Source organism: Cetorhinus maximus, chromosome 23 (genome assembly GCF_964194155.1).
Source record: "Cetorhinus maximus chromosome 23, sCetMax3.hap1.1, whole genome shotgun sequence".
In the NCBI taxonomy this organism is placed as follows: domain Eukaryota; kingdom Metazoa; phylum Chordata; class Chondrichthyes; order Lamniformes; family Cetorhinidae; genus Cetorhinus; species Cetorhinus maximus.
Genome location: NC_135901.1, coordinates 56,045,419 through 56,069,982, shown reverse-complemented (window position 1 = coordinate 56,069,982; position 24,564 = coordinate 56,045,419). Strand labels below are relative to the sequence as shown.

The 24,564-nt window shown below is 43.4% G+C and overlaps 3 non-coding genes across 3 annotated transcripts; 1 reads left to right on the top strand and 2 right to left on the bottom strand.

The window, feature by feature from the left end:
- Positions 1-1,739: 1,739 nt before the first annotated feature.
- On the bottom strand, positions 1,740-1,822 carry trnas-uga (transfer RNA serine (anticodon UGA)). Its single transcript has one exon. It is a non-coding gene; the product is annotated as a tRNA-Ser (tRNA).
- Positions 1,823-7,656: 5,834 nt separating this feature from the next.
- trnal-uag (transfer RNA leucine (anticodon UAG)) lies at positions 7,657-7,738 on the top strand. Its single transcript has one exon. It is a non-coding gene; the product is annotated as a tRNA-Leu (tRNA).
- Positions 7,739-17,278: 9,540 nt separating this feature from the next.
- On the bottom strand, positions 17,279-17,351 carry trnak-cuu (transfer RNA lysine (anticodon CUU)). Its single transcript has one exon. It is a non-coding gene; the product is annotated as a tRNA-Lys (tRNA).
- Positions 17,352-24,564: the final 7,213 nt, after the last annotated feature.

The following is a 24,564-nucleotide window of genomic DNA, read 5'->3' as shown; positions in this document are numbered from 1 at the left end:
CACACACACAGAACAGGCGATGTCTCATATGTAATTCTGTTGGCTGTAATGAAAATGAATATCAGGAGCTCTGCGGAACAAACAGTCAAACAAACAAAACCTCTAGTTTTAGGCCAAAGTCAGAGGCCCATTTGTAACTAAACGTCCACCTTAAAGAGACATAGAATAGTGTAGTAACAACAGAGACAGAGCCTGGCGTGGTAATTACTGAGACAGGGCCTAGTGCAATTTAAGCAGGGAAATTACTAGTGCAGTAATAATAGAGAAAGCATCTAATGTTACTTAAGCAAAGACGTGACCTAGTGCACGAATAACAGGGATGGGGACGAGTGCTATATTAACATAGACAGGGTCTACTGCTGCAATATGGGAGACGGGGCTAGTACAGTAGTTACTGATACAGGGCCTGGATCAACATCAAGTGAAATAGGGCAGTTATTACAGGCACAATGCATAGAGTAATTGTTTCCCAGAGTGTCTAAGGCCGTAATAACGGAGATTGCCTCCAGTGTAAGAGAGACAGACATGATCTCGTGGAGTAAAAACAGAGACAGGGAGAGTTGAATAGAAGCAGAGACAGAGGTAGAAAGACAAAGCCTCTGCAAAGACAGGATCCATTTTAATTGAAAAGACGGACAAGTCGAACGTGATACAGGCTAATATAGAGTCTAGTGTAAATTGTTCTGAAATGGTCTAGCGGAATATAAGTGCAGACATTATTCAGTGTGTTATAAGCAGTGCCGTGATCTAGTGGAACATAAGTGAGGCAGTGCCGAGTGCAGTAATAATTGAGACAGGACCTCGTGTAATACGAACCTGCCTAGTGTAGTAATAACACAGACCGGATCCATTATAAGTAAACTGATACAGGGTCTAGTGGAGCTTCACATAATTCAGGTCTCTTTGTAATATAAACTGACGCAGTGTCTGGTGATTTAAATACCGCCAAAGACACGAGATTAATACAAACAGAGACATGGACAAGTACAGAAATGAGAATAATGGCTTAGGACAATAACAACAGAAACAGGAAATTGTGTGAGATGAATGGTGTTTTGGTGCAGCATTACCTGAGACAGGGCCTAGTTTCATAGACACGTGGCAGGTTCTACTGGAGTAATTGCTGAGACAGGGTCTTGTGAAATGCAACTAAAAACATGTTCTAGTTTTCTATAACCAGAGACAAGCTCTAGTGCAGTGCCAACTGGGGCATGGCTTAATGTAACTTTAGCCAAAACCTGCTTCAGTGCAGTCATGACTGAGATAGTGCCAAGTGTATTGTGGCCCTAGTCCAGTACATAAACAACTGTGACTGAGCCAATTACAGGCACAATTGAGAGATGACCTTCTCTAATATGACCAGAGTCGTATCCTAGTGTAATAGAAACAGCGTCTAATTTAATATGAAACTCTTTCGAGTTATCAACAGTCACAGATTGCAACTCTTTTCGAGTACAATCACAGTTCTTGGTTTCCGGGAGTGGGACATGAACCCACAACCCTCTGATTCAAAGGCGAGGGTGCTATGAACTGAGCCACAACTGACACCTCTAATTTAATTTGAACAGAGACAGTGCCAAATGCAGTAATAATTCAGACACCGCCTGCTTCATGTGATGTGAGCAATCACGATTTCACTGCCAACCACTGGTCAAACTTCGCTATTGCAGGTGTTGTGAAAATGTCGATTCCATTTACTGTTTCTGAGATCACTGGTTAAAATCAGAAATAATGGAAAACTTAGTCGGCAGGATTCGAAGCTGTGCGGGGTAACACCTAATGGATTTCAAATCCATCGCCTTAACCACTCGGCCACGACTAAAGACTTTGGCGGAAGGCCTGTATTATTTATATGAAATCATACAATAGTTACAGCAGAGAAAGAGGGTCTTCTGCCCGCTTTGTCACTGTCACAACCCGACCTTTTCCCCGGAACCCTGCAATTTATATTGTCCCTCCTCGTTCTCCCTCCCAAACTGGGAATGAAAGCGTGAGAATGAAAGAGGAAGAGAAGTGACGGGATTTGTAGATCCCAGGGGAAAGAGACTCCAGGAACAGTTCATTGTGACAGTTCACATAGCAACAAGAAAACAACATTCCCTGAGGAGGGCCAAGAGTGGGAGTGTGTTTAGTTCAAACACAGAAGACTTGTTCAGTCAATAACAGCATCGAGTGTGTTAGACATGAACATGAAGTGAACAGCGAGGTGAAATAGTGCTACAAGCTGCGGATGTACAGCTCCCAATTTCCAAAACCCACCAACCTCATCAATGCAGCTCCTCTGAACATTTCGAGGCAAATATTGATCCTTTATAAGGTGCCGTTCCCAGAACTATACACAGTCCTCCAGGTGTGATCTAACCAGGGCTTTGCATAGCTGTAGCAAACCTTTCCCTCTTTACTATAACAGCCTCTGTTACAGGGTATACAGCAAGGGGAATTAGATTGTATAGATCGAATAAGAAAAATATGGAGATGCTTCATCAGAATAAAATTCCTTTTCAAATTCCATTTGAAATGAACTTGATTGTTTCGAAACCTGTATAAGAATCCCCAGCCCACATCTCTGTGTCATCAGGTCAGGGAAACTTTGTTAATTTTCACACACTGAGCATGGACACGGCAGAAGCTCCTGCATCTCTTTCAGTTTTGTTTTTCTTAACTCAGAGTTTTCAAAAGGGAATTGGACAATGACTTGGAAGGAAGAAAAAAATCAGAGTTATGGAGAAAGGAAAGGAAATTGAGTCTAATTGAAAGAAAATTGTAAAAAGCTGATAATGATATGATGATTGAATGGTCTCCTCAAGCGGTCTGCCGTTTTATGATGACATTACCAGGTTAATTTGACGACAGCATTTCTAAATCTGCCACCCGAATCTTATTTCTGTAAAACAAGGACCCAAAGTGCTGCTGCAGGACCTCACAGTTTAACATGAGGTGCAGGTGCCTCTGGCTTTGTTAGGTATTGTTCTGTAGTGAACTGGTTATCACATGTGCACGAAATCACCAAGCCTCCTTAGACACCACCTTCCAAAACCATAACCATTACTATCTGGAAAGACAAGGGCAGCAAATAGATGGGAACACTGCCACCTGGAATTTCCCCTCCAAGTCACTCACCATTCTGACTTGGAAATATGTCGCTGTTTCTTCACTGTCGCTGGTTCAATATCCTGGAATTCCCTTCCTAAAAGCAGTTTGGGTGTACCTACACCACATGGACAGTTGCATTTCAAGAAGGCAGCTCAGCACCACCTTCTCAAGGGCAACTAGGGATAGGCAATAAATGCTGGCCCAGCCAGCGAACCCCACATCCCGAGAATAAATTGCAAACTGTCTGCAGAATTAATCATTGGCTAAATAAAATTAAAACCAACCAAACACCCCCTTCCTTCTTATTTCCGTTCATCTCCATTCAGGATCATAATTCTTCTTATCCGTGTTACTAAACGTTATTTCAGTTGCAAACATTCATAAATTTGCAGTCTGAAAAGGAACGATAATTGGTCAAGTTGGTGACATCCTTGCTTTCTGGGTCTTTGTCTCTCCTTCGGCCTCTGTTACTCTCGGTGCATATGTCTGTGTGTGTCAATGTGGTTCAGTCCCCTGAGGAGTTGAATACATTTTTACCATCACAAACTTTATTCGCATTGGCTAATCCATATTACCTGTGCCTTTTATTGTAATTTCAGGCCTCTTTCATTAGAGAAACGTTTCTCCCCAAAATGACACGTTTATATAAAACACAATCAACATCCATTGTCACACAGCCACGGATTGTTATTGGGTTCTTAAGCGACAATGAGAAAAAAATCCAACTCTCCTGTGCCCAACGAGTCCCAACAGTAATGATATTTTTATCTGAATATTAATTTCAAATATAATTTATAATCTGACCAACCATGCACCTCCAAATAACACATTCGAAATCTATGAAGCTATTGGATTCAAATAACCCCATTACTTATTCTCTCTTCTTCAGCTCCACAGTGAGTGAGACAGGGAAAAGCAGAAAAGCAGCAACATTCTGGCCCCGCACTCTCCAATCACCCGCTGCCAGCAGAAAGATACAGTCGCTTTGCTGAGTGTTTATTTTGTGAAATGGTGAAGAGCGAATATAAGAAGCTTGTAAGATAATGCGTTCAGTTAATATCCAACAACAAACAGGAACAAGGCAGCTTTTCTCTCACTTAAAAGGGCAAGTTTTTATAATACTACAGCATACTACAACAACTTACATTTAGAAAGCGCCTTTAACCTGTTGAAACGTCACAAGGCGACGCCCATGGTCATTATATAACAAAGTGTGACGTTGAGCCTCATAATCGGTCAGCTGACTAAAAGCTCTGTCAAAGGGGGAGGCTTTAAGAACTTTCTTAAAGGAGGAAAGTATCGATTTCATGTTCCAGCCAACAGCAATGGTTGTTCTCATTGGCTGAAGAAGCCACTTGTGTTCAACCTGAACAGACCATTGAGCCGGAGAAAGTTGACTGGTGAAAGAGATCGGGAAAGAAAAAATTCCAAAAGTAGCCTCCATGAGCCGAATTTCCAAACTGGTTAGCAGCTTCCTGATGGCCGACTGGTTCGGGTTCAGCACTTTCACTGCATCACCCCGGGTTTGATTCCCTGTCAGGGAATTGAGATTTTCTGCTCTTGGGCGAACTGCTAAAGCCAACATTATTGTCTTCCTGGCTGAAAACAACACAGCACAGTTCTGTCACATTCAGGGCAATGAGAGTTGAAGTTTCACATCAGAACTGAAATGTCTCACGTGCAACAAGTCGAGAATAAATCCAGAGTCGGAGTGAGGAAGTGAAAATAAAAGAGAAGGGCTGTGATAGGTAACAAAGCACTGACTGTAGAGCTGGTGATGCGAGGCAAAATATTATTCCTGTATTACCCATGTTACCTTCAATTCTAATTTCCTTATTTATCCCATTCCCAACATTCCCACTACAGTTTGGTGGTATATAAACAACTCCCACTAATGTTTGATGCCTCTTACTATTTATTAGCTCCACCCAAACTTATTCTTCAATCTAAGATCCTCTCCCACTAATGTGCGGATCTGGTCCCTTATTAACAGCACTAACCCACCTCCTTTTCCTTTTTGCCCATCCTTCTTAAATGACGATTGCTCTTGAATATTCAGATCAACCAATCACACTGCTCTGTCAAAGCAGAACACATGGCCGATTGGCCAATTTCTTTGCTGTAACTTTCTGCCATTTTGTGTTTCCCAACACCCCAGTTGTATCTCTCTAAATTTTACTGCCATTTTCTAACTCAATCCATCGAGATGTAATCCCTGCCCTTCTATCCGACGCTTTGAATTCAAGACAATGAGCAAATTCAGTGGGTTTTCTTGTCATTTCTATCACTGAATTTGACACCTGACTCGTTCAACGGCAATTAAGTAGTCTCAACCGTTCACCCCTTCAAAATGAACCTGTTGTGTTGCTTCTTGCAGTGCATCTGCTAAACAACATAAGCTCATCTCAGCTCCGCTTTCTTCATAGTGAAATCCAGTGTGAAAATATGAACAATTTCAAAGCTTAACAACGTGCACAAGACTGGAAGGAGAATGTGGCTGTGGATAATTCACACTGTGCATATTCCTGTTATCAGCATCTAGGACAATCAGGAAAATGAGATCCTGTAAACCCTTCCCTTCTCAAATTCTCGTGTCTTCCTTCCCTGTCCCTGCTTCCCAGGGAAATATTGAGTTCATGGACTTACTGTGTCTGCATCAAGCAACTAATTGACTTGGCAGCTTGGGAGGTGAGGCAGGGACAGAAGCAGAAACAGATGTGACATGACAGTGTTTGGAATTTGATGTGTTTCTGTTACTTTCACTGATGAATTTCTGCCGTGTGTTCCCTTGTCAGTTTCACAGGAGCCGCAGTGATGAGGTTGGTGGGTTTTGGAAATTGAAAGTTGCACATGAGCAGCTTGAACAGCAGGTCGAACAAGTGCCAGTTCAGATTGAATGTTTGGGTTTGTGTGCGGTGTTTCATTTTAACAGGAAGGGTGAGGAGAGACAGCATCAATATAAATTGCTGTGGGGAACAGGCGATATTTTGGAATTAGTTAAATGGCTCTTCAGAGAGATGGCATGGACATGATGGGCTGAAAGTACTTCTCTGCTGTAATCATCTATAATTTTATACCGACCATATTAACTTGTGCATAGGGCCGTTCGCCATAGCCGAGTGGGTAAGGCGATGGAGTCCAAACCCATTGGGTTTTTCCACTTTTCATTATTCCTGCTTAAACTCTGTTTCTACAGAGTTAATTATCGGTTACATTGAATCAAGTCCATCCAGAAACTCGGGAGTTTTCCTATTTCCGTTCACTCCTGAAAACATTCACGAATCTTGCATTCGGAAATGGAACAGAAACGGAGCCAGGTTGGTGTCAGGCTTGCTTTCTGGGTGTTTTGTCTCTTCTTAGAAACAACCGCTTGCCCTCTGTCACTCTCGGTGTCTTTGTCTGTGTGTGTTCCTCTGTGTGTGGTTCAGTTCCTCATTTTTACCATCCAAACATTATTCACCTTATTCCTGCGGCTTCATATTAAGATGGTCCAGAGAAAACAAAAGCGCTGTTTTAAATGATGCAAGAGGACATTTATTTCTGTTTCTTTTTGAGTGCAGGCTGTTCAGCTACTAAATGCCCGGACGTGACAAAACGGAGGATGATTATATATTCTCATTCAGTGCCAATGCCGGCCAACGTAATGGTTGTTTCTGCTCTGACTGTGGTTGAGTGGCCGAGTACACTGAGCTGCTGGTCAAGGTTCCTGTGATTTGGGCTCCACTCCCGCGGTTATTAAACTTTCCGGTGGTTTTCTTTTGAGACACTTCCTAAAAATGCTCCGTGCGGCCGGCAGATCTGTGCAGTGTTGCATTTTGGTTGGGAGGATGGGGAGGGGCAGTCGAAGTTGGGTTAATAGCAGGGACTGAAAATCCTTTTTCTCTGTTACTCCCTGTATCCATTCTATTATTTTATACAAACAACAGTTCGATTTCACTAAATAGTTGTGGCCAAGTGATTTTAACTGACGGTCTGTAGAATTACTTGTCGGTTAATTGGAATAACAACCGTCCAAATACCCCCGTGTTTCTTATTTCTGTTCATCTGCAAACATTCCCTAAATTCGCAATTGGAAATGGAAGCGTAATTGACCACTCCTGATCAACCAATCACAACTGCTCTTTGACAGCAGCACGCCAGGCCGAATGGCCTCTTACTTGCCGTAACTTTCTATAATTTTATGTTTCCCAATACCACGGATGCTCTTTCCAGGTGATTCTGCCATATTATAACCCAATTTACCGAAATGTACTTTGTTACCTTGTGTCCTGTCCTTCTGAAGTCAAGACCCGGAATGAATTCAGTGAGAGGTTTTCTTGCCATTTCTAGCAGGATATTCGGAACCAGACCAGTTGAATGACAGTTTAAATGGTGCCAACCCTTCACTGCGGCTCATTGTGTTTTTGAGTGGAGATGATTTCTATTTGTTACAAAGTGCAGGATGATTTGATTAACTGACGGAGCTGGATCCCGATTCCGAATGGTCAATTCCTACTTCATTGCTTTTGTTCTATTTCAGTGGCAATGCTAATGAAGGAGATGATTAATAATTTGCACCGATGTGGTAGCGTGGCCGAGCGGTCTAAGGCGCTGGATTTAGGCTCCAGTCTCTACGGAGGCGTGGGTTCGAATCCCACCGCTGCCAAACATTTAGCAGCCCCATTTGGACAAACACACACCACCGAAAATTGAGCGTCCTGTGCTGCATTTTGTCAAGAAGAAAGAGGAGAGACAATACAAATATGAGTTGCTGCGGGGAAAAGGTAGGGTGTGGAATTATAGTAGTTGAGTTCCTCTTCCAGAGAGTCGGCTTGTGAACGACATGCTGAATGACCGTCTGATGTAGCCGCTTCTGATTTTATACAAACATCAGTGACGTCAGTGCAGGTCCTGTGTTCACGGTGGAGTGGATAAGGGGATGGGGTTGGAATCCTGTGGGGTCTCCTCACAGACTTCCAAATCCTACCAGCTCCAGTTCTCATCATTCCTGATTTTGATAAGGTGCCTATGGAGTTAATTATTAGATTAGTCAAAAAGAAAATGGAAGCATTTGTAAGGGCTAGAAGGCTGGGGACAGAAGAAGCCCGTGGAGAATACAAAGAAAGTAGGAAGAAACTTAAGCAAGGAGTCAGGAGGGCTAAAAGGGGTCATGAAAAGTCACTGGCAACAAGGATTAAGGAAAATCCCAAGGCCTTTTATACATATGTAAATAGCAAGAGGGTAGACAGGGAAAAGGTAGGCCCACTCAGGGACAGAGGTAGGAATTTGTGTGTGGAGCCAGAAGAAATGGGAGAGATACTAAATGTATACTTCTCATCAGTATTCACCAAAGAGAAGGACTTAGCGGTCGATTTGTCTAGGGAAGAGTGTGTAGATAGCCTGGAACATGTTGAGATCAACATAGAGGAGGTGTTAGGCGTCTTGAAGAATATTAAGGCGGATAAGTCTCCAGGGCCAGATGGGATCTACCTCAGAGTACTGAGGGAGGCAAGGGAGGAGATTGCTGGGGCCTTGACAGAAATCTTTGTATCCTCACTGGCTACGGATGAGGTCCCAGAGGACTGGAGAATGGCCAATGTTGTTCCACTGTTTAAGAAGGGTAGCAGGGATAATCCAGGAAATTACAGGCCGGTGAGCCTTATGTCAGTGGTAGGGAAATGAGGGGCAGCATGGTTTTGTCAAGGGGAAGTCGTGTCTCACTAACTTGATCGAGTTTTTCGAGGAAGTGACAAAGATGATCGACGATGGAAGGACAGTGGATGTTATATACATGGTTTTCAGTAAGGCCTTTGACAAGGTCCCTCATGGCAGACTGGTACAGAAGGTAAAGTCACACGGGATCAGAGGTGAGCTGGCAAGATGGATGCAGAATTGGCTTGGTCATAGAAGACAAAGGATAGCAGTGGAAGGGTGCTTTTCTGAATGGAGAGCTGTGACTAGTGGAGTTCCGCAGGGATCAGTGCTGGGACCTTTGCTGTTTGTGGTATACATAAATGATTTGGAGGAAAATGTAACTGGGCTAATTAGTCAGTTTGCAGACGACACTAAGGTTGGAGGAGCTGCAGATAGTGAAGAGGATTGTCAAAGGTTACAACGGGATATAGATCGGTTGGAGACTTGGGCGGAGAAATGGCAGATGGATTTTAATCCGGACAAATGCGAGGTAATGCATTTTTGAAGGTCTAATACAGACAGGAATTATACAGTAAATGGCAGAACCCTTAAGTGCATCGACTGGCAGAGGGATCTGGGTGTACAGGTCCACAGGTCACTGAAAGTGGCAACGCAGGTGGATAAGGTAGTCAGGAAGGCATATGGCATGCTTGCCTTCAATGGCAGGGGTATTGAGTATAAAAGCTGGGAAGTCATGCTGCAGCTGTATAGAACCTTGATTAGGCCACACTTGGAATATTGCATGCAATTCTGGTCGCCACATTACCAGAAGGATATGGAGGCGTTGGGGAGGGTGCAGAGGAGGTTTACCAGGATGCTGCCTGGTCTGGAGGTTATTAGTTATGAGGAGAGGTTGGAGAAACTCGGATTGTTCTCACTAGAGCGACGGAGATTGAGGGGCGACTTGATAGAAGTTTACAAAATTATGAGTGGCATGGACAGAGTAGATAGTCAGAAGCTTTTTCCCAGGGTGGAAGAGTCAATTACTAGGGGTACATAGATTAAAGGTGAGAGGAGAAAACTTTAGAGGAGATGTGCGGGGTAAGTTTTTTACGCAGAGGGTAGTGAGTGTCTGGAATTTGCTGCCAGAGGAGGTGGTGGAAGCAGGTACGATAGTGGTGTTCAAGAGGCAGCTTGACAAATACATGAATAGGATGGGAATAGAGGGATACGGACCCCGGAAGTGCAAAATATTTTAGTTGACGGGCCATATGATCGGCGCAGGCTTGGAGGGCCGAAGGGCCTGTTCCTGTGCTGTACTTTTCTTTGTTCTTTGTTCTATAAACGGAATCAAAACCATTCCCATAGTTTCTTCTTTCCGTTCGTCTGTGTGATTGTCAATGTGGTTCAGTTCCCCAAAGGAAAGGACACATTTTTAACAGAACAAACTTTATTCACGTTAGTTGTGCATCTTCAGATCAAAAATTATCAGGGTGAAAGGTACAAAAAGAGTCTGTCTCCTTCTCTGTGTGCCCCATTGCAACAACAGCTTATATTTAGATAGCGCCTTTAACGTAATTCAACCGCCAAAGATAGTTCACAGGATCATTATATAACAAAGTCTGACACTGACACACATAAGGAGATGTTAGGCCACGTGACCAAAAGCTTGGTCGGAGAGGTAGGTTTTAAGAAGAGTCTTAAAGGAGGAAAGTGAGATCGTGGCGGAGAGGTTTAGGGAGGGAATTCCAGAGATTGGGGCCTCGGTAACTGAAACCACGGTCACCAATGGTGGAGCTATTCTGTTTGGGAATGTACAAGAGGCCAGAATTAGAGGAACACAGATATCTCAGAGACTTGTGGGGTTAGAGGACATCACAGAGATTGGGAGAGGCGAGAACAAGGAGGGATTTGAAAACAAGGTTAAGAAATTTTGAAGTAGATACATTCTTTGAACGGGAGCTAATGTAAGTCAGCGGGTAGAGGGTGATAGGAGAATGGGACTTCCTGTGAGTGAAGACACAGGCAGCAGTTTTGGATGACCTCAATTTGCGGGCGGGAGAATGTCCACTTACATTCCAGAACTGACATTCTGCTGGATCAGCACTGCCCTGTTTCCAAGACCAATATTGATCCTTTATAAGGTGCGGTTCCCAGAACTACACACAGTCCTCCAGGTGTGATCTAACCAGGCCTTTGTTTAGCTGTAGCAAACCTTTCCCTCTTTTCTATAACAGCGTCTGTAACAGCTTGTACAGCAAGAGGAATCGATTGTATAAATCGACTGAGAAAAATGAGGAGATGTTTGGTCAGAATAAACTTCTTTCAAATATTCAATAGGAAATCAATTGCTTAAATAAATATTCCTCTTTATTTCGAAGACAACATGTGAATCCCCAGTTCAACTCTCCATGCCATTGGGTCAGGGTAACTTTGTTAATGTTCACACACTGAGCGTGGACACTGCAGAAGCTCCTGCACCTCTTCCAATATTGTTTTTCTTAACTCAGAGTTTTCATAAGGGAATTGGGCGATTATTTGAAATGGGAAAAAAAACTGCAGGGTTATGAAGGAAGAGAATGATATTGGAACTAAGTTGATAGCTCTTTGAAGAAAGCGCACACCCGATGGGTCGAATGCCCACCTAATGAGCTGTGTCAGTTTACAATTAGATTAATTTCTCTGCAGCTTTCCAAAGTGTCACACCCCAGTTCTATTCCGGTAAACAGGATCTTGCAGCGCAGTGGGTCTACACAGTTTGAAATTCTATACAAGTCCCTTTGGCTTTTTCTTGCACATTGTTTCTGTAGTGTAGCGATGTCAACATACCATAAGTTAACAAATAAACAAGTAGTGTTTATCACATTCACTTCAGATGCGCAAGGTCACCGGTTCGAAAGCTGGCAAAAATATTTTGAAAACTGAATCATCTAATTGTGAGAAGTTGTACAATTCCTGTTTCTTGCTAAACAATAGCCGAATACATTATCTCACAGCCATGTGACATTGGCACTTCACCAGGCTTTGAATGATTTTCTCCAAAAGGCACGGTAATGAGAAAGAGACAAAAAATGAGACGAATTACAGTAAGATAGTTTGTGCATGTGTGAAGTGTTGAATGACCTGCTGATGTGCTCTGTCATTTTATGATTCCAATGTCAGATCAATTTCTCTGCCGCATGGCTATGTTTTTCAGCCGAATTGTACTTCCATAAAACAGGGTTTGGAAGTGCAGTAAGGCTGCACAGTTTGATATTTTAAGTCGGTCCCTGTGGTTCTGCCCATTGTTTCTGTAGTTACCAATTGGTTATCACATACATGCAAAGGTCCCCTGTCTGGAAATGGGTAGAAACATTATTGAAATTTACACATTCAAGTGTGAGAGAAAGTTCCATAATTCACATTTGTTGTTGAATATTAACTGAATATAGTATCTCGCTGCTACAGTAAATTTGCCCTTCGCAAAGCTGTAAAAAGCATTCTCAAAACGAGGAAGGGTGAAACTGACTAGGCACAAAAAACTAGCAGTTCCTTTCATCAACAACAGAAATTAATGAGTTTACAAATACAAATTCACAGTTACTTACTGACTGAAAGATGACTACCAGTGTGATCCAAAGACTAGCTTCATCGTAAAGACAGACGCAATTGATACTGTGATTGAACACGAGACATTGGGAGAGATGGTCCAAAATTACTTTGTATCGCACTTCATCATGGTTCTTAGTTCTTTCATGAGCATCGTTGGCCAGCATTTTTGTACATCCCCAAATCCCCTTGAGCTGTGTAACTTGTTAAACCATTTCAAAGGTTAGTTGAGAATCAACCACATCACTGTGGGTCTGGTGTCACATGCAAGTCAGACCAGGTAAGGACGACCGATTGAATTCCCTAAAGGACTGGTGAATCACATGGGTTTATATGGCAATATCAGTGATAGTTTCATGGTCATCATGACTGAGAAAATACTGAGGACATGTCTGATCAGAATAAACACCTTTTGTAAGTTCACCATGAAATGATTTGCATAAATAACTTATGTTAATATCGAAAACTGCAGAAAGAACCCTACTCCAACTCTTAATTTCATTGTGTAAAGGAAATGTTCATTAAGGCAAACTTCATGGATTCTACAGAAACTACTTCTTTGAAAAGGAATTTGGCAATGGTTGAAAGGGAGAAAATTCTGATAAATGGAAAGAGAGAAGGAAATTGGGACTAATTGGCAAGATCTTTGTAAAAAAAAACTGATATAAATATAATGGGTGGAAGGACCTCTTACTGCGCTGTGCCACTTGACGATGACATTGTTGATCAGTCTGTCTCCAGCATTCCTAATGAGAACAGCCGAATTCCATTTCTTCAAAACAAAGACCCAAAGTACTGCAGCATGACGTCACCTTTTAACATTCCAGACAGCTCCATTGGGATCCAGGCAGGGAAATGTTCCTGTAGCGTTGTAGTTACCCTGCTCATTTCGCATGTGTAAGTTATTCCATTCGATGCTCGGGGAAACATTATCACCCAACTGTGTGGAAAAGTTGCATCGCTCCCATTCCTGTTTGTTGTTGAATATGAACTGAATGCTGGATCTTGCAGCCACATTAGATTCGCTCTTCACCATTTCTGAAGATAACATTCAGCAAAATAAGAAGATGTTTCCGCTGGCAGTGGGTGATTGGAGAGTGTGGGGCTGGAATATTGTTACCTTTTCCTGTCTCACTCACCGTGGAGCTGAGAAAGAGCGATTAATTGATGGGCTTGTTTCAATCCAATAGCCTCGTTGATCTGTATTGATTTAGATGGGGGTTCATGATCGTCCATATTCTTTGTTATATCCGAAATGAATATCCATAAACAAAGCTTCGTGTGGGAGCTCAGTGGGCGACAGGTGAGTTTTCAACGTGGGGGGGTTTTCTTGTGGTTTCAGGGTCCCAGAACAAGCCAGAGAATTAATGAGTAATGATGGGGGGGAAAATGGCTATAACTTAGCCTCTGGGTGGTTTCGAACCACCAACCTTTTAGCTCACAGCCGAACAGGCTGACCAATTGCGCCACAGAGACTTAAGGAAAATGCCTGCACGCTGTAGGATATCCTAAAGCAATGGCTCAGCGAGTGAAAGCTTCAGATTGCCGCTACCCGAATGATAATTATCCTCTCAGTTTTACTCTTCCCAAATAAAGGGTGAGACATTCATTGTGGATACATGGAAACAGTCTGATCCCACCCACTGCAGACACATCCATGTCACTGGGAACCAGATCCCCTACAACTGGTGCCATCTCCCTTCGAGCCTTTTGGTGCCTTGTCTGTTACCAAGTATTCCGCTTGTCCCAAAACCAATAATTCTAAAGGAGTTTCTCTGTTTCACAGGGAGTGGTTAGGATCTGGATTGCACCACCTGAGAGTGTGAGGGAGGCAGATTCAATCGCGGATTTCAACAGAGAACTGTACAGAAAATGCAGATCTCCGGGGAAAAGGTGGGGGAGTGGGACCAGGTGAGTTAGTTTCCAGAAGAGTAAGAGGCCTCCCTTTTCAGACGGAGATGAGCAGATTTTCTTATTCTCTCAGAGGTCGTTAGTCTGTGGAATTATTTTCCCCAGAAAGCAGTGGAGGCAGGGTCATTGAATTTATTCAAGGCAGAATTAGACAGATTTTTGATACACAAGTGGGTCAAGAGTTATGGGGGTGAGGTGGGGACAGACAGCAAAGAGGAGTTGAGACCACAGCCTGATCAGCCATGATCTTATTGGATGGTGAAGCAGGCTCAAAGGACTGAATGGCCAACTCCTGTCCCTGAGTCCTTTGTTCCTATGAGTCGGGCCGAATGGCCTCTATCTGTGGTGTAGCCTTGGCTCTGATTCTCTGACACTATGAGGTGCTTGAGGGGAAAAATGGTCTATTTCTGCTCCTATTTGTTATGTTCTAATTCAGAGCCGACACCACCCAAGGCAATGGTTGGTCTACTGTTGATGGTGGCAGCGTGGCTCCACGTTTTAACGAGATTGGCTTGGGTTTCGTTGTTTTCATGTGTTCGAATCCTCAAGCCATCAACGTTTCAGCTGTTTTGTTCTTTCAGTCACTTCACCTGAGCCCGGGCTTGTGGTTGTTGCCGTATTAAGATGTCCCTCCTGGCAGGATGAACCAGGAGAGATAGTAGGAATTGCAGGGTGACTGGGAATGTGTGGGGCCGAATGTCCTCTCTCTCTGTTAAACCTGTCTATGATTTTATATGAAAAAAGTTAAAATCGATATAAGGTCTGTAATCATGGCTGAGTGGTGAAGACAATGGATTTAAAATCCATTGCGCTCTCCCCATGAAGGCTTGAATCCTGCCGACCTCGCTGCTCCTTCCTTTAGGTGCCTCCAGATTAAAATTAATTATTGGGGAAATGGAATAAAATCCTTCCAACCACTCTCGGGTGGTTCTCCTGCTTCCCTTCCTCGTTTCTTCATTTCCGTTCATCTGCAAGCATTCACCATAATCTCTGTCTGAAATAGAACAATAATTAGACCTGTTGGTGACATCCTTGTTTTCTGGGTGTTTGTTTCTCCTCAGGCCTCTGTCACTCTCGGTGTATATGTTTGTGTGTGTTCCTCTGTGTGTGTCGATGTGGTTCAGTTCCCCGAGGGGGTGAACACATTTTTAACCATCACAAACTTTATTCACTTTAGTTGTGCAACTTCATATTAAAATGTTACAGAGAAAAATATCAGGATGAAAGATGCAAGAGGAGTTTGTCTCTTTCTATGTATGGACTACAACAACAACTTAAAAAGCATCTTTAACCTAATGAAACGTCACAAAGCGTTCCCCAGGATCATTATAGAACAAAGTGTGACACCGAGTCACATATTCAGTCAGGTGACTAAAAGCTCGGTCAAAGGGGGAGGCTTTAAGAACTGTCTTGAAGGGGGAAAGTATCGATTTCATGTTCCAGCTAACAGCAATGCTTCTTCTCATTGGTGAAGAAGTCACTTGTGTTCAACCCAAACAGATCATTTGGCAGGAGAAAGTTGTCTCTGGTGAAAGAGATCTAAAATGAAAAAAAAATGTCAAAAGTAGCTCCATAATCCAAATTTCAAGCCTTATTGGTAGTTCCTCTGGTGTCCCGTGACTCGGATTTACAGCTTTCATTGGGCCCACAGTGGTTAGGCTGGAGGGTTTTAGAAGTTGTAAGTTGAACATGAGCAGCTTGTCGGACTATTTCACCTCATTGTCGATGTCATGTTCCAGCTCACAGCAAATGTTCTTGTTGGCTGAAGAATTGGTTTGTGTTAAGTCTAAATATGCAGTTTTGTGGTAAAGGAGGTCTGAAGTATTTTTTTAAATGGTAAAAGCAGCGTAGATAAGCCACTCCGGAAGAAAACTTGACAGCTTTTCTGGTGGTCCAGTGGTTAGGATTCGGTGCTTTTAGCGCCTCAGGTGGGGTTTGGTTCTCGGTCAAGGAATGAAGATTTATTGATTTTGTGAAATGTTTAAAAACGAGTGTTGCGAACTTATTGATTGAAAACATTTAACAGCTGCACCAGAGTCAGTGGAGGGGGAGTTGAATTTTTGCCTCAGAGCTCAAAATGTCACATTGGGAACAGTACGAGAACATACACAGACGTGGAGTGAAGAAATGAAAGAAAGACAAGAGAAGGGCTGGTTGCAGAGCAGTTTACATAGTGATGTTGGTGCGAGGAAAAATATGGGTTGGAGAAGGATATACTTTGCTGCCTCCTGTTTGCACTGGCACAAATATTACTCCTGATCGATCAAACAATCAGAACTGATTTTTAAAAGCAGTGCACAGGGCCTAAAGACCTCCTTCTATGTTGTAACTTTGTATAATTTTATGTTTTCCAACACCACGGCTGCTTTCACAATAATTCTGCCATTTTATAGTCCAGACCAGCGAGATGTAATATCTTACCTTGTATTCGGCTCTTTTGAAACCAAAACACGGAGCAAATTCAATGAGTTTCCTTGTCACTTCCAGCACGAGATTTGTCACAAGACTAATTGAGCGACACATTAATGGTGCCAATCCTTCACTGGAGCTCACCGCGTCCAAAGAGCACTGTTACCATCATCCTGTATGTACCTTCTTGCAGGACATCTGCTGATCAATATAGGCTTATCACAGCTCTGCTTTCTTCACATTGAAACGCAGTGTGAAAATATGAACAATTTGAAAGCTGAACAACCTACACAAGACTGGAAGGAGAGTGTGACTGTCGGTAATGGGCACTGTGCACATTCCTGTAATCAGCATCTAGGAGAAGATGAGATCCTGATGTCTTTTTACTCTATGGTCTGCAAACCTATCTTACTGTGTCTTACATTCCCATGTACTGACTGTCTCTGCATCAAGCAGCTAATTGACCCGGGAGCTGAAAGGACAGAGGGAGCTGGACGAGAGGCAGGGACAGAAGCAGAAAGAGATACAACATGAAATTGCTTTGAATTTTATATGCATCGGTTGCTTTTAGTGGTTAATGTCTGCCTTGTAAGTTTCACAGCTGCCGCAGGGATTCGGTTGGTGTTTTCCCTTAAAAGCAGCAAGATTTTAAAAAATGCCACAGCGCCCAAGGTGGGGCTCGAACCCACAACCCTGAGATTAAGAGTCTCATGCTCTACCAACTGAGCTAGCCGGGCATGTGGAAGAAAAAGCTCCATATGCCAACATACATGTAAACAACTGTTGCTTTCCACCTGGAGCTTCAGCTTGTTCTGAATTTCAAAGTGTAGAAGGTGATCGACCAGCAAAAGCCCCAAGGTTGCAATGCATTCCTCTCAATCATCAATAACATCGTTCACATCTTCCACTTCTTAGCTGCACCTCCTTCCAAACATTGCAAATTCCTCTTACATCTTTCATCCTGATATTTTTCCCTGTAACATTTTAAGATGAAGCTGCACAACTATTGTGAATAAGGTTTATGCTGGTAAAAATGGGCTCACCCCCTCGGGAACTGAAGCACATTGACACACACGGAGGAACACAAACAGACATATACACCGAGTGTGACAGAGGGCAAGGGATTGTTTCTAAGGAGAGACAAACACCCAGACAGCAAGCATGACAATAACATTTTTTTACCAGTTCCAACTGCAAGTTTCGTGAATGAACAGAAATAGGAAAACTCCCGAGTGTTTGGATGGATTTTATTCAATTTAACCGATAATTAACTCTGTAGACACAGTTAAAACCAGGCATAGTAAAAAACGGGAAAGAGCAATGTATTTGGACTCAATGGCTTTAACCACTCGGCGATGACGACTGGCCTTATGGTATACAAGCATAGATGGGGAAAGCAGAGGAGGAGGACATGCGGCCTCTGGTGGCCGATGGAAGAGGAATTCAGCGACTTTGACAACCCGCCTTTTCTCCACAGCAATTTATTCTTGTATTGTCTCTCCTCGCTCTTCCTGTTTAAGTGAAACACTGCACACGCCTGCTTCAACTTTAGGCTGGCACTTCTTCGATTAATGGGAGTTCTGAAAGTGCAATTTTGGCCAATGTAAGCTTCAAACCGATCCCTCTACAGAAAGTAGAAGTACAATCTAGCACCTTAGACTGCTCGGCCACACTATCAAGCTCAGGCTGTTACTCCCCATCGCCTTGTCTGGTATTGATACTGAAATAGAACAGAAGCAACGCAGCAACAATACGTCATAAGGCCCCACAAGCCTCCTCGGTCACTTTATAAGATTATGGCGGATCTCCAGCCCCAACAGCAATTTGCCACCCAATTCCGATGGCCCTTCATTCCCTTAGAGCCTAAAAACCACGAGAATTTTTGGATAAAAACAAAATGCTGTGGATGCTGAAAATATGACATAAACACAGAAAATTCTGGAAAAACTCAGCTGGTCTCGCAGCTCCTGTGGAGAAAGAAACTGAGTTAACGATTCGAGTCCGTATGGCTTCAGAGCGAAAGTGGATTTTAGAATGCTTTTCCTCCCATTGACCCGATAGATCTGTAGACACCTGGTTGAAATCAGCAATAATGAGAACCACAGTCGGTAAGATTTGACTCTCCCTGGGGAAACCCCAACTGATTATGAAACCATTCATTTAACCACTCGGCCATGAAACTGACCAAGGGCCCACTGCTTTCCACTCTATCATCAATAACATTATTCACAGTTTTCGCTTCTCAGCTGCATCTGCTTCCAAACACTGTGATCCATTTTCCTCAGGATCTGTTCCTGGATTTAATATTTAGCTGCTTTGTGACCTCATTTTGAAATCAGATTCGCTTCAGTATCCAACACAAATTGAATTGCAAACCTGTTGGATAAACAATGGAAAACAAGTCACTCGGTAACACTAATCCTATGGTGCTCATTCTCAGATTCACAACAGTCAGCTTTTCAATAAAAAGAAGGAATTTTACAATGAAAAGATTTAGAAAGTTGGTCTGACTTTTATTTGTGGCTCACTCACTTGGGTATTCTGTAAATGCTGCTCGGAGGCTTAGTGATCGGGATATAATCTACCTGTGTTTTCCTGAGCCTGTGCTCGGTATATTGGGAGGTTTGGCCCTGGTTGGAGTATCTTGTGTCCCAGTAATGGGCAGTAACCCGCTGATTGAAGCTGCAGTCGCTGCTTTCTGCTGGCAGCGGGCGATTGGAAAGTGCAGGGCCGGAATATTGCTGCTTTTCTGCTTTTCCCTGTTTCCCTCACTGTGGAGCTGAGGAAGAGAATTATTGATGGGTTTGTTTGAATCTATTAACTTCATAGATTGCAAATGACGTAGGTACATGGTAGGTCTAAATGTTTTCTCATTGTATTTGAATTGAATATTCATGATAAAACATGTCAGTTTGGGAATCCATTGCATAAAAGTTGAGTTGGCAACGTTTGGCGAACATTTACCTGCAGCTAAAGTGCCCATTGTCACCCCAGAACTGTGTGGGAATGAATGATGATGGGGAGAAAACATCAAAGACTTCGTTCCTGATGGTCTTAAACTGCTAACCTTCCGGTTTCCTACCAAATTCCTACCAATCATACAACAGAGACTCACACAAGCAAAACCTGCAAGATATCTTAAACTGAGGCAGCGAGTTAAAGCTTCAAATTGCCAACACTGAAATGACAATTGTTCTCTATCAGTTTCACTCTTCTCAAAGAACAGGTGAGACATTGATTGTTGAAACATGGAAACAGTTTGATCCCACCCACTGCAGACACATCCATGTCATACAGCTGGGTCTCCCTTCGAGTTTTTTGGTGCCTTGCCTGTTATTGGTTTTCATTCCTGTTCTGCCAGATTTGTGCACAGATGTAGTGCAGTTGTGTTGAAAGGTTACAGACTTGAAAAAAAATATATGTTTTTCTCGCCACAGATGCTATCAGATCTGCTTAGAATTCCAGAATTTTCTGGTTTCTTTCATTTCAGAAAGCCAACATCTGCAGCATTTTGATTTTCATTAACTAATTAGTGCAAAGAATGTGGAACCCATGACGAGAAGAGTTTGAGACCCAATTTTCAGCTGAAAATGTGTAAGTAAACTGGTGTGCACAAGCTGAAAATGGAACTCTATTGCCCCAGTACTGACACAGCAACACAGTCGCGCCAGTGTGAGACCATCCAGATACTTTATGTGTGCAAAGGAATTTATTTAGTTTGCAAAGCAGTAAACACACCAACTTTAAAATTCAAAGGATTTAATCCACAGTCACAGCATTCCTACTGGCAAGACACGGTTTAAATGTTCCATGTATGGTGAAAAATACCCCATCTGCTGAGACTCCATTGAGTTCAGATCTAAGTACAGGGGTTTGTTCTGCTGTTCATTACATCCAGGAGAGAATTATGGCGGATACAGAGCATTTTAATTGCTGTATCAATTGATTCGACAATTTTATATCCTGGCCCCTATGACACCCATCATATTCTGATGACTGAACTTGGGTTTCGATTTTACAATTTTACGGTTCAATGGAGGAGCAGACACCCAGCATTCGCTGCGGGACAGAATGTGCCCTATCCTCATTACAGCAGCAACTCCGCACGTGCGCATTGCGATGTGTGCTTGGAGCATGTGTATTGCTGTCTCTTTCATGAGCATGCGCAGTGCTGGTCAGTGACTAAAGCTGCCCGGAGAGGGTGAGAGAATGTCGAGTGGAGCAAACTAACAGAGTTAGTGAGTGTGTGAGGAGGAATGGAGCCAGCGGAGTGGGCAGGGAGGCTTCATAAAGATACAGTGCAGGCCGCAGACCCCAAATAACAAGGTACCAGTCTTGTGTTTGCAGAGAACGGGCCGAAAAAGTCTGGATTTCTCCCTTCGCCAGGCCCGGGGTAACGGCCGCCATCTTTATAGGGGGCAATGTGCAGCAGGGCGCATGCGCGGTCATCCTGGTCCAGGTAGCAGGAGGAAAGAATGTTGTGAAATTCTATCCTGAACTGACAGGGATGGATTTTGGAAACTCCTTTTACAGGGGGTTAGAAGGGGAGGATTTATACACAGCAAACTCAAACCAAGAGAAACGTTTGTCTCTTCTCAATTTCTATCCTGCACTGACAGTGATGGATTTTGTAAATTCCATTTACAGGATACCAGAAGATGAGGTTTTGCAGATTGGAAATTCAAATCAATCATCACATCAGAGTCTGCAAGAATCACTTCATTCATCCGGACCTGGATATTATCGGTCTCTGAGTATAAGCATTGACTTCCAGGTCATCGCTCACTGTGTGAACTTTTTTCCTCATATCCCCCTTGTAGATCTTCACAAAATCTTTAAACTGTCTCCCGTAACCCTTTTACGATCAGTTAACGAAAATAGTTTTTCTTTATCTACCTCATATAAACCTCAGGACCCTTCCATCCTTCATAATGTGTGGTGATCACTGGTTTGTACAGACCCAGATGTTCTGTGTCCATGTGTGTGACATCATCACAAATCGACAATTACACGGTGACATCACCCCGCTCCCTGGGTATTTCCTCAACTGGGAGATTTTTCTCTGATTCCAGTGCTTCTGATGTCTTTCCAGCTGCAGGCTCCAGCAGGAGATTTTAAAATTGAAAACTGAAATTGTTTAAGAGGTGAGTATTTTTCACCATTCAGCTACAACTTTTAGTTTAGGTTTTAGTTCTCCGCTCTGTATCTGTGAGGGGTTCCATGGCTCTGGAGTGGTGTGACTCCTTTACTGTGGATCAGAACCCATGTCCATCCATTGCTCTGTTTCACCTCTGTTCTCTCTGATCACCTCTCTGCCATTGTCTAACTCCCTCTATCCCTAATACTGGGTGTATTTTAGCTCTGTTTAGGGTTTTACTGCTACTTCTACCAACTGTGTCTCAATGAGGTTTCCTCCGCTGTCCATCCCCCGACCACGTGCTGCTGTCTTACCAGCTTTATCTTCCCACAGTATCTTTCATAGTCAGGAATTGTCTTTTCTGTGCTATGGTCCATTTCTCTTCCACTTCTGAGCTTAAGTTAACCATCAAATTCTGCAGCATGTTTATTCCCTGTAATTCATTCTGCACACCCTGAAACATTAACTTTGTTTCTCTCTCCACAGATGCTACAATATCTTGCCAATCCCCAGTTGCCTGTGGGGAAGATGATGTTTGACCTTCTTGAACCGCTGCAGTCCGTGTGGTGAAGGTGCTCCCACAATGCTGTTAGGTAATGAGTTACAGGTTATTCACCCAGTGATGATGAAGGAACAGTGATATATGTTCCAAATCAACAACAACAATTTGTGTTTATATCGCACATTTAATGCTATACAGTTTTCTGCGATATTTCACGGAGATGTTGCAAAACAAGGTTTGACCCTGAGCCACATGAGGAGATGTTCGGGCAGGTGATCAATAATTTGGTCAGAGAGGTCGGTTTGAAGGAGCATCTTAAAGGATGAAAATGAAGTAGAGAGGCGGAGAGGTTTAGGGAGGGAATTCCAGGGCTTGGGCCTTGGAATATGACAGAATGGCAATCAGGGATAGAGTGATTAAAATCAGGAATCCTCAGGAATTCGGAATTCGAGGAGCGTGGATATCTCGGGGGGTTGTGAGGCTGGAGGAGGTTACAGAGATAGGAATGATCACAACTGTGGGGGAAAACAAGGATGAGAACGTGAAAATTTAGGTGCTTCTTAAATGGGTGCCTTCAAATCATTTCTCTAGTTTGTGAATGGTTGTGGGCCAAGCATTGATCCTTGGGATACCCCACAAGTAACAGCCTGTCATCCTGAGAATGACCTGTTTATTCCTACTCTCTGTTTCCTGTCTGTTCACCAATTCTCAATCTATAGCAGTATATTACCCCAATCCCATGTGCTTGAATTCTGTTTACTGACATCCTGTGCTTTGTTCACTAACCTCCTCCATCTGCCTCTCCCACTCCCTTCTCTCTTTTTCTCTCTCTCTCTCTGTCACATAGAATTCTCTAGCCCAGCGAGTTGTTCATGCTCCATCATTGAATATATTTCTGGCTGAGATGGAGAGATTTTTGGTCTCTCAGGGAGCTGAGGGATATGGGGAGTGGGTGGGAAAGTGGAGTTGAAGCCCAAGATCAGCCATGATCGTATTGAATGGTGGAGCAGGCTCGATGGGGTGTTAGGTCTTCTCTTGTTCTTATTTCTTTAGTTCTTATAGAGGCCAGAGTCTTATGTAGCCCAGACCGGGTGGCAGGTTCCCTTCCCTGAAGGACATTAGTGAACCAGTTGGGTTTTTACGACAATCCAGCAGTTTTCATGGTCACTTTTTCCTCGTGCCGGCCCCACAAATTCCCAGATTCATTCAGCTCAATTTCACAACCTGCCTTTGTGTTTTTGTGGGTTCTCTCTCACTCCCTTTTTCTGTTTTAAATCAATTTCACAGGGTGTTAGAAAGAGAGGATTTGCAGTCGGGAAACTGAAACCAAACATCACATCAGGAACTGACACAGTCGCCCAATTTATCGTAGCCTGAATATCATCGGATTTTGAACATGGAAGGAAAAAGCACCGTTCACAGTGGGGAGAAACCGTACACGTGTTTGTGTGGACGAGGCTTCAGCCGATCATCTGGCCTGTTGAGACACAAGCACAGTCACAGCGGGGAGAGTCCGTGGAAATGTGGGGTGTATGGGAAGGGATTCAGAACCCCATCTGAGCTGGAAACTCATCGGCGCAGTCACACTGGGGAGAGACCGTTCACCTGCTCCGAGTGTGGGAAGGGATTCACTCATTCATCCAAACTCCTGAAACACCAGCGAGTTCACACTGGGGAGAGACCTTTTAAATGCCCAGACTGTGGGAAGTGCTGTAAAATCTGCTGGGATCTGATGTCCCATCAGCGTGTTCACACTGACGAGAGGCCATTCAGCTGCTCTCAGTGTGGGACTGGGTTCAGGTGTCATCTCAACTCACTGCACACCAGCGAGTTCACACTGGGGAGAGGCTGTTCACCTGCCCTCAGTGTGGGGTGAAATTCACTGATTCCTCCACCCTGCTGACACACCAGCAAGTTCATGAGTAACGACAGTAATGGGATTTTGCTGTTCATCACATCCAGGACTGAACTGTGTTCAGACAGGTTTGTTTCTGCTGATGTTAGTAAACCCCAACTCGGTTATAAGCCTTAATCACCTGGCTAAAAATCAAATCAATCAGCTTTGTGTTGAATGCACACTTTCTTGAGTCTTTCAAATATCTCTAATACAAGTTAGTTCCTTTTGAAGGGCTCCCCCTCTCCCCTGTCTCCTCCATCCTCACCTCCAACAACAAGTGTGAGGAGCTCATGGAGCTTCTTTGTCACTAAGATTGAGACAATCCGATCAGCTGCCTCTGCTGCTTCCCTCCCTTCCACTAGCCCACCAGGACAAACTGTCTCTAAAGCCTCCCCTTGTCTGAGCCCTGAACCC